The sequence below is a fragment of the Elephas maximus genome, chromosome 10 (assembly GCF_024166365.1).
Source record: "Elephas maximus indicus isolate mEleMax1 chromosome 10, mEleMax1 primary haplotype, whole genome shotgun sequence".
Taxonomy (NCBI): Eukaryota; Metazoa; Chordata; class Mammalia; order Proboscidea; family Elephantidae; genus Elephas; species Elephas maximus.
Genome location: NC_064828.1, coordinates 71,568,613 through 71,579,867, shown reverse-complemented (window position 1 = coordinate 71,579,867; position 11,255 = coordinate 71,568,613).

The following is an 11,255-nucleotide window of genomic DNA, read 5'->3' as shown; positions in this document are numbered from 1 at the left end:
CACTAACCCACCCAAACCCACTGCCTAATCCACTGTACTGACATATTCTTTATTTAGAATGTTGCTCTGCTTTTGGATTAAGGCTTTCAAAAGATCGAGGCAAGCAGTGTTTACTTATAACTGAAGCCCCTGATAAGTTCTAGGTTTCCATCCTGGTGAACTTCTGAACTGCTTGGGGCATAATGTCTAATAAATGTCAACTCTGTATTTATAAGCACGACTCCTAGATGTAGCAATCAATAAGACATATCCTTCTTTTGCTAATGGCTGTGTTAAATGGCATCTGTCACTTTGCACTGAGAAATCACATGTGCTTGTCTACAATTGACTGAAATAAATAAAGCATTTCCAGCACCTGTGCCTCTTTTAACTGCTGCTCCTTTTCTTTTGGGCTCAGTACTAAAAAGGTAGAGAAGATAGATAGAATGAGACTATTAGTTCCCTCACCTTGCCCACTGCTTACATGGCACTTCTCAGGGGACTAAACTAACAAATGAACTCTTCAGGCTTAAATGTCATATACAACACTTCGGACATACAGAACATTCTAGAACTCTTTTTCACATGCCAATTCTCCACTTGGTATTGTCAGAGAACTTATCCCAGAGATGTGACTGAGCCCAGAAACCCGAGGAAATGGAGCATTTGTGTTATGTGTCATAAAAAACAAAAACCCATTGCCGTTGAGTTGATTCTGATTCATAGCGACCCCATAGGACAGAGTAGTACTGCCCCATAGTGTTTCCAAGGAGCACCTGGTGGATTAAAACTGCCGACGTTTTGGTTAGCAGCTTAATCACTATGTCACCAGGATTTCCTGGTGATAGTCATAGTTTTTTAAATTTCTTATCCCTATGTGGTTAGAGTGAGGTCCACCCTAATTTGGGTAGGTCCAAGGCTAGATTATACGGCTATAATCTTTGTTAGTAAAGTCATATTCTGTATTTTTCCCATATCCGATGAATGGATTATTATCTTAAATACACTGTAACTTTTCTCTATTTTTTCCAAGCCATTAATCATTTAACCTTTCCCTCAGGCATGAGACAGGGTTATATTTTTGTGCTTCTTAAGAATATTCTTTTGACAGTGTAAGTCATAAATGCTCAAGCGTATTTGTTCTCTTTTCAATTTGTGGATCTAATCCACCATAAAGATTGTGACTGCACAGAGAAAGGAATGTGTAAAAAGTATTATTAATGCAATACCTCCTCTGGGCACATTTGCCAACCAAAATATTAATCTCCTTTTAGAAAAATGTTTGGGAATGACTAGTTTGTCATTCAGTTAAGGATTTACATGTGTAAAAATATTCCAACCACGGTAAAGTGTCCTGCAATGGGATGTCATATGTAGTCTTTCAAAAGGGATATTTGGGGGTCTGCCATTTCCCTTGTTTGGGAGGTGGCCTAATTGTTCTTGATCACCAGAATGCCAGAAAATGTACTTTTACTATAATAGGCCAATCTTGGATATAATCATCAGCATCCCTTTATGTTGAAAATATCAGTGTCTAAGTGGCATAGTTTTTAGTTCCTGTGTTTCTATTTGAGCACATTGTCCATATCTGCTGCTAAAAAAAAAGAAAGAAAAAAAATCAATGAAATAAACTGTTTATCTAAATACAAATAAAAATCACTGCTTCAATTTGTCTTCCACGAATGCTCAGGATATTAATTCTAGTTTACCCTGCCTCCCCCGGCCGGCTCCCTTTCTCTTTCTTTGCTTAGAACACAACACTTGAAAAATCATCTGGCCTTTTTCAGCCGAGAAGTGGAAGCCACACTCCCACCCCCCCCCCCCCCGCCCAAGCAGGGTTACGGTGAGTTTGTGGCTGGGCAATGTGAGGCCTGACCCCATCTCTTCTCCTGAAGGGGGCTGGGCAGGCACTGCCCACAACAGTGCAGCAGCTGTCGCCGACCAGCTTTTCTTTTCCAGCAGAACACGGAGGGGGCGAAGTCTCACTAACCTGGCTGGATATCAGAATTTTTTCCTCCGAAATGGCAGGTGGCCCTAAAACAGCCTGATTCCAGCCCACCCTTTTCTTTGTGCCTGAGGACATTTGGTCTGCCCATCCCCAAGCAATGAGTTAGTCCCTCAGGCTTTCGGGGTGAAATATGATGCAAGAAGAAGCAGGGAAATCTTAGACATGGAACAAAGCCCTTAGAGAGCTGTTGCATTAACCCAGTACTTTGATTTTGTATGATCGCATCTTAAATGCTAGTTACTATAGCTACCCGGGGCCACAGATAGAAAAGCGATATCAGGAGCATTGTGAACTACATTTTCTTTTGGAGCTTTTCCTGCACTGAATGTCAAGTCAAGGATACGTACTTTAATGGTTAGATTGGAATTGGAAATGAATCATAATTAGCCACCTGATGTTAATCATTTGTAAGCTCAGAGTAAGACTTTCGGTACTCCAGTCTTCTGCCAGATGTAGAACTGTGCATGTTTTAGAGTTAATCAGGAAGAATGTCTCAGAAGCCCGTTTTAAAGCTTATTAACATTATTATTTATGATTTAAGCTCCCAGTGTCAGGTTTTAGCCTAAGTTTAATTTGAAGAGACAATTGACAGCAGTCACTTTTCTCTCAGTTCTTAAATGATTAATACTACTATACCAGTTGCTGTCATATTGATCTTAACTCATAGTGACCCTGTATCAAAGTAGAACTGTGCTCCATAGGGAGCTATAACAGAAGTACCACAAGTGGATGGCTTTAACAAAGAGAAATTAATTTTCTCACAGTCTAGGTGGCTAGAAGTCCAAATTAAGGATGCCAGCACCAGCAGAAAGCTTTCTCTTTCTGCTGGCTCTGGAGTAAGGTCCTTGTCATCAATTTCTCTAGTTGAGAAGCTTCTCTGCACAGGGATCCCAGGTCCAAAGGACACACTATCCTCCTGGCTCTTCTTGCTTCCTTGTCTCTCTGCTTGCTTCTTTCTTTGATATCTCAAAAGAGATTGACTTAAGACACAACCTAATCTTGTAGATTGAGTCCTGCCTCATTAACATAACTGCCTCTAATCCTGCCTCATTAACGTCATAGACATAGGATTTACAACATACAGGTAAATCACTTTAGATGAGAAAATGTTGGATGATCACACAGTACTGGAAATCATGAACCAGCCAAGTAGACACACATAATCCACAAGAGTTTTCAAGCTGATTTTTCAGAAGTAGACCACTAGGCCTTTTTTCTGAGCACCTCTGTGTAGGCTTGAACCTCCAACCTTCCAGTTAGCAGACAAGCATGTTAAATGTTTGCACCATCCAGGGACTCCTCTTAAATGATTAAATGGTCATTTTCCCATATCACTTGACATTGCAAGGATTCAAGAGTATGAACCATAGAGTCTTCCACACAATTTATAAAAACCTATATACAAACTATGGCCCAACTTGCACAGCTTCATGCTATGGGTTGTAGTTTTATAGTTTTCTCTTCAGCGGCCTGCCTACTCTCTAAACAGCTATTACAAACTCCTAATTTCCCTTTTATTGTATTACCCAGCTCAATGGTCAGAGGCCATGCTATCCGTGAAATTTTACTTTAGTAAAGCCTGCACTGTAACATCAAACAATTCAAAGACTTATAAGGGATTTTTTTTTTTTTAACTCAACGGACAGGCAAAACAGCTTCTCTGCCCCTGATGGAAATGATTACCAATTTAAGATTACCCACAGAGAAGCCTCTCTCTATGAGGCATGGAAAATTTCCAGAATATAATCTAATAATAGCAAAATGAATAGAGATACCAAATAAAAACTCCAGCAAACCCGTAGCTCACATCACTAGTGGAAATCCAGAGTGCTGACAGTGAGCAGGTTTTTCCTGTGACCCAGAGCGTGTAAGAGGTGTGAACCCAATTTCACTGATATCATATCAGGTAGGGAATGTCATGGTGGTTTTCCATGTGGAAAAGATGATGCATGGAGAAGGGATCTGGCTTACCCAAGATTATCTCGCACAGAGCGAGAGGCGAGGTTTATTACAGACCCAAGCATCCTAGTGTTCAGCTGAGGCTTGGTACTGTACTACGCCGCCTCTGTTGTTAGCTGCTTGTCGAGTCGGCCCCTAGCGCATGGCAGCCCCACGCACAATGGGACCAGACTGTTGTGACACATTGGGTTTTCATTTTGGAAAGTAGAAGTGATATTTTGGAAGTAGAGCACCAGGCCTTTCTTCCTAGCCCATCTGAGTCTGGAAGCTTCGCTGAAACTCGTTCTGCATCACAGCAACATGCAAGCTTCCACTGACAGACGCATGGAGTGTTTTGGCCAGGAATTGAGCTTGAATCTCCCACATGGAAGGCAAGAATCCTACCGCTGAAACATCACTGCTGCACGTCGCCTGTACTAGCACACAAACTTTTTTTCACTGTGAAGCCTTACTATACTTTCCTTGTACCTTACTGAGCCTAGTGTGGTGATTGGAAAATAGTTATTCTAAAAATAACTTTTAAAATGTGTATCAGTAAGGCATGCTCACTACAAAAAAAAAAAGCTATATTCAAGAAAATAAAAATGAACTGTAATCCTATCACTTGCACTTAAGTGCATACCCTTCTAGACATTTTTCTAGGGACATTCATAGTATATATAAAAAACAAATATATAGTTTTTTTTTTTTATAAAACTGGAATTACAATACATAATTTTATTTTCATACATGTATATTGTTAATATATTTTATGTTAATAAATATGCTTCTACAACTTTATTTTTAATGACTTAATTGTGTTCTGCTACGTGGAATTCCATAATTAACTAATTCTTTGTGGGCTGGGTATTTAGTTTTTGATTTTTTTTTTTTTTTCTAATGAAGTCAACACAATGAACAACATTTGGGAGGAACATTTTGACAAGTAATGTTTGCAAACACCTTTAATCATCAGTACATAATTATTACATAATTATTGGTTGATTAGTATTAGTCTACTGATGTTTTTAGAGTACCAGGGTGGTGCAAATGGTTCACGTACTCAGCTGCTAACCAAAAAGTTGGTGGTTCCAGTCACTCAGAGATGTCTCAGAAGAAAGGCCTGGGAATCTACTTCCCAAAAACCAACCATTGCAAACTCCACGGGGCATAGTTTTACTCTGACACACGTGGAGTCACCACGAAGCTGAATGGACTCAACGGCAACTGGTTAATGATGTTTTTAAGCACCAGCAACTTATAGATCACATACACTATGAAAACATTCTTTCTTCTGAAGAACCCATATCCTGCTTCCCTATGGAACCATACAAATAGTTATCTGCTGAAAACTACTGTGAACTTCGCAGTCCTTCGTACTTTGACAGTGTCGGCAGGCAGGGTTTTAGTATTGGGGAAAGAGAAAGGAAGAAGAAAAGTTGAAAACTGTGATTAAATAAAAGGGATTTCCATTAGTAGAATAGCCGTGCTCCACCCCATGCCATGAACACCGAATAGAAATTTTCTCTAAATGTCAAAGTAATAGAAAATACTATCCTTGCAAAGGGACAAATAGGGGGGAACAAACTGTGAAGGTCAGATTATCTTCTAAGAAGCCACATGGTGAAAGAAAACCCCTGATGACAGAACCTCATCTACCAGCAGATCAGCCTTGAAATATGAACTTTGATGGGATATCATGAATCTTTCTAGGAACTGCAAATCTCCTTGATCTCTCTGCCTGCGGTGTTTTGGAGATGTTTACAGTAAAACTGTAACCTAAGACTCGCCTTTCAGGAAAAGGATAACTGGTAACCTGGTCCTAGAAAGCTTTCTGCACTCAGCATTTTAAATAGTGAGTGAGTGGAAGGATTTCCCTCCCACCGTGGCCTTGATGGAGGGAAAGGGGATGAGAACTAACATGCATTCAGGCTTCTCTATGCCGGCCACCATGCTAAACACTCTGCATGGACCATCTCATTGCATCCTCCCAACAACCTCGTGAGTGACACATTATTATCCCATTTTATATAAGAGAAAAATATATTCAGAGATTAAAAAGTGTGCCCCAAATCATGTAGTTGGTTGGTACCAATGAGAGATTTGAATGGTCTGTCAAACTGCGAATTATATGTTTTTTCCACCACACTTAATGTATTTTAAAAATCTTCCCCATAACTGTCTGGCCCAGATCTGGGTAATTCCTCTTTGCCATAAAGTACATGTCTTGGTCAGCCAGGCAAAGGTGATGTCATGAGTTGGAATCCTGTCCCTCTTCAAGGTGGCAGCCCTCAGAATGTAGGCACGAGGTCTCCTCTAGCTTTAGCAAAACTCTGCCTGTTCCAGTGACTTCAAATTATAAGGGGTTCTTAAACCTATGTAGGAAACCTATGTTCATAAACCTATGTAGGAAACCCTGGTGGCGTAGTGGTTTAGTGCTATGGCTGCTAACCAAAGGGTCAGCGGTTCAAATCCACCAAGCGCTCCTTGGAAACTCTATGGGGCAGTTCTACTCTGTCATATAGTGTCGCTATGAGTCAGCACTGGGTTGGGTTAAACTTGTGTACTTTGTAACTGGCACTCATATGGGACCCTCTAATCTGGGTGTTTAATCTGGGTACTATTGAAGGTGGCCTTTGTTGCTCATTTGAGACAAGGACTACTGGTATATTGGGTTTTCTTGACTATCTTGGTAGGGACACAAGGCCCTCAGTTCAACTTTGTGTTCCTAGGAAGAGATCTGGAGATAGTTACACGTTGAAGAAAACACTTACAAAACTCTGATGAGAAGGACTTCAGAATAATAGTTAACTGCTATTTCAACATCACTGGGATTCCAGTAACTCAATGAAGTAACTGTAACTGTAGTCTTAATAACCGTAAAAATTAAAAGTAATAATAGCACTTAGCTTTTACTGAACTCTCACCATGTACCAGATACTGCATAAGCATTTTATATACATTATTTAAATTTCCCCTTATGATAGTTCTGTGAGATAAGAATTGTTTCCATTTTATAGACAAGAAAATGAATATTTAGATCTAAGCACCTAGTCAGTGATAGAGCCATGATTCAAACTCAGGTTTTTCTAGCCTCAAAGTCTACCCTTGATCTACCTTAAAACCTACTGCCATTGAGTGGATTCCAACTCATAGTGACCTAATAGGGTTTCCAAGCCTGTAAAACTCTACAGAAGCAGACTGCCACATCTTTCTTCCGCGAAGCTGCTTGTGGTTTTGAACCACCAACCTTTAAATCAGCAGTTGATCATTTTAACCACACGCACAAACATATTCTTAAGCTTGTCAACTACTGTGAGAGAAAATACTAATTGAATCCCACCATCCTTTGTTTTTTATCCATTCCAGTTTGAGCAGTAAAATCCCTGAGTTTCAAATGGTCACATGGCTGTCCAGTGCCAGAAGGACGTTTCCCAGTCTCCTTTGCATCTATGAGCATATGTGAAGTATGCAATTTCTGAGACATGTCCTTGAAAAAGACTGAAACATGGTTGGGTACTAATGAACCAGTATCAATCATGAGGATGAGGGTATTACCTTAGCAGAAGGCAGAACAACAAAGTAAAAGCAACCTGGCTCTCTGTCTGACTTCAAAACAGAGCCAACTTTTTGCCCTGAAATGCTCAACTACTTCTGGATGGTGACGTGTAAAAGAAGTAAACATCTCTCTTACTTAAGGTCTCTTTGTTGTAGCATCTTGACCCGTATTCTATTGTCATTGTTAGATGCCGTTGCGTTGCTTCCAACGCATAGAGACCCTTCTAACCATTATAATGAATCCTTCTAGGCTGCGGACAGGTGCAGATTATCCAATAAGCAAGGTAAGCATGCGCTTATTCGTGCTTACTTACTAATCTGTAGTGAACAATGTCACATGGGTTTTCACTACAGATTAGTAAATAAGCATGAGTAAGCCTGTGCTTACCTTACTTACTCATCTGCCCTTGTTGGGGATTGTAAATTTGAAAAGAAGCCTTGATTCTGTAGGAAGGTGCTGTGAGTTTGGGAGAGAGACAGCTGCCAGACATACCTAGAAGCAGAATGTTTGACGTGGTAGGAAAATATTAAGTTGTTCACTACTGATTAGTAAGTAAGCACAAATTAAGTCTATGCTTAACTTGCTTATTAGATAATCTGTCCCTGGCTGTGGATTGCTTTTGATCTACCCTTCTCTTATCAAGTTGAAATGGTTATGTATTGAATTGGTTGTCTGCTCGATGAAGGCTACTGTTTCTTTTGTAGAGATGCATTCTGTTATTCTATGACAGCTCTACTTTTTCCCTGTTGTGAAATACTGTTGACAAATCCCAAAATGGAGGGGAAAAAAATGCCATAAATTTTCTTCTCCACAGAAATTCAGATCTGAACTCAAAATGCTGCTTTGCTAAATGTGATGTGTGCAATTCTTATTCTGTTTCATGGCTAAGTGTGGCCTGAGGCTAAGCCAGTTTGGTGGCTTTTGTTCTTGGAGGTTAAAGTTTGACTGGAACCAGGATCCTGGCCCTTTGTTTAAATTTCTTCTTTACAGGCTCAGACACATTTAAAAATACAACTTAACCCAATGTGTATCACTGGAAAAGAAATAAGAAATCTAAAGGAAACAAGATCGCAATTTTTAAGCTTACAAAATCTGCAACTACTAGAACACCCCAACTACCTTGGCTTTCTAAAACTCAATTTTATGTTTGTCCCAATGAGTTATTTTATAGCTGCATGTTTAAAAAAAAAAAAAAAGAAAGAAAACCTAAGAACATACTATGGGACTGTTTTTTAATTAGTTCCCCCAAAAAAACCACATGCATTTTAAAAACTGGCCTTCTGCTTTCCAGAAAGTCTTGTAAGGAAGTAGTTTAATTTCTGTGTATTTGAAACTAAGAGATGGGTGTGATTATTTACATAGATTGGGATTTTCAAATTACCTAAGATATCTAAAAACAGAAATATTATTACGAGTAAAAGAGAAGACAAAATGAAGTAAAAAATAAAGCTTCGTTCTTACATTGTTTTTGAGTTTTAGAGGGAATGCTTTGTGGTGACAGAGGAAAGAGTAGCTTTTTCTGAGGGCTGCATATAAGATCATAGAAGCATGGTTATATTTATATTCAAAAGGTTGAGACTAACCCGTCAGAGAAAAGTGGATTGAAAGGTATGTAGTAAATGGAAAGATGGCAGGCATTCTTTCAAAAATGGGGTAGCCTATCTATTGCTCTTCCTGTTCGTTTGCCAAGGGGAAGTAGACAACCATGAAGAGGGCCACTGAGAACCTTAACTCATTCTCTTTATTTCAACATTCAATTTAACGCATTCCTCTTTTATAATGTAACATGAATACGAACTATTTTAATCAGCTACATTTTCTTAATTCCTACCTAAGGAAAATATTTTGAAATGGAATGGAAAAAATTAGTATGGCAGCATTTTATGGCTTTTATTTTACAGAGCACTTGGTAAAGGTGGGGATGTGAAGCCTTAGTGAGATTTTGATGAGAGGCTGTGCTCAACAGAACACGACTTAAAGAAACAGAGTTTAGACAGTATTGTGTAGATGGTCAAAAAGGAGGTGAGAAGGCAGCAAAGACAAGTTTCCTCTTACCAAAAAACCATTGCCATCGAGTCCATTCCGACTCATAGCGACCCTGTAGGACAGAGTAGTACTGCCCCACAGAGTTTCCAAGGACCGCCTGGTGGATTCAAACTGCCAGCCTTTTGCTTAGCAGCTGCAGCACTTAGCCACTACACTACCAGGGTTTCCAAGCTTCCTCTTAAAAAAAAAAAATTTTTTTTTTTTTTTTTTAGTCAAGTAAGTTTTGCCTAGGTCTCTGGAGGTGTCAGAGGGGTTCAACATCACTGGCTATGCCTGCTGCTATAAAACACCTTCACCCTAGTATCAGTTATTTAAAGAACACCCTGTAAAAATGCAGGGAAAAAAAAATCAAGAAAGGCATTTATTTTTTGAATCATGAAACAGGATTTAAAAAAAAAAAAGCTAACAAGATACAGCAGATGTTGTTTATATACACTTTGGCTGTTGCCAATGTTAGAAATGCAAGTTTGCTGATTTTTTAAAAAATTAAATGCAAGTGCCTTTTCCTTTAAACTCAGTGTAATTATGGTGGATTCATCTTCATAAAACGGGCAAGGAAAGTGAATAACATCTCAATTTGACAGAAATATTTAGGAAATGTAATGGAAGACTGCAGTATCAGTTTATTTAGACTTAATCTATTTAAATAATCATCCTAGCTCTCTCTTTCCTTAAAATACAAGATCAGTTATTCTGTCAACTCATGCATTGTTTTGGAGTTTCCCACCTCTAGCCTGTATGGTGGAGGATTTATTTATAAATAACTAATAGGCATCTGTTCTTAGAAAGCTCCTTTTAACCATCACAACACATGACGTTATTAACAAGTAAGTCTGATATGAGCTTTATGTACAAATAAGGGCAAACCATTTGAGGAATGATTATTCATCCGTCTGCTGGTGATGCTCTCCCACCCTTGGGCAAGAAGATGATCAACATCATAAAATATTGACTTGGTACCCGCAGGAGTGCTGCTTCTGCCCTGGACCCTGGGCCCGCTCTCTTCTGGTGACTTAATGGAGTTGAAACTTTAATCCCTCAAAGAACATTATAAGAATTAATTTGCAAACTGAGCTCTGAAAATGAATAAGTATTTTTATATACTTACGTGTAATTTATAGCCCACTTATACTAGAGCCAAACCTCAAAATTCCAAATTCTTAAAAGCACCAAGAAGGTAGACTTACTCTTTCAAACTGAATATCAGGTGATTGAGAACTTTCAGACTATGACTTTTTAGACTGGCGTGGAGATGGGTGTTTAGAGTTGAGGGAAGCAATCAGGGCTCTGGTTAATGTATCTTCACCATCAATCCACATTATATATTTAATCTCTAGCTGATTCTGTTGTAGATGGCTTATGTCTCAGGTTTTTGTTTTTTTTTTTTTTTCCTGTGTATTCTTAAAAAACCCCATTGCTGTCAAGTCGATTCCAACTCATAGCAACCCCATTGGACAGAGTAGAACTTCCCAATAGGGTTCCCAAGGAGTGGCTGGTGGATTTGAACTACTGACCTTTTGGTTAGCAGCTGTTCTCTTAACCACTATGCCACCAGGGCTTCGTGTGTATTCTTAGAGCCCTTCAAAAAAGTGGTTTTATTCTCATCTCATTTTTATCAGTTGTATGTAATTATATACCTTTACCAGGATAAGTGGAATCCCAGTACTTGGGTCTTTTCTTCAGGAGAATAGTTTATTTCAGGACTATCCTACCCCTTCTGGTTAC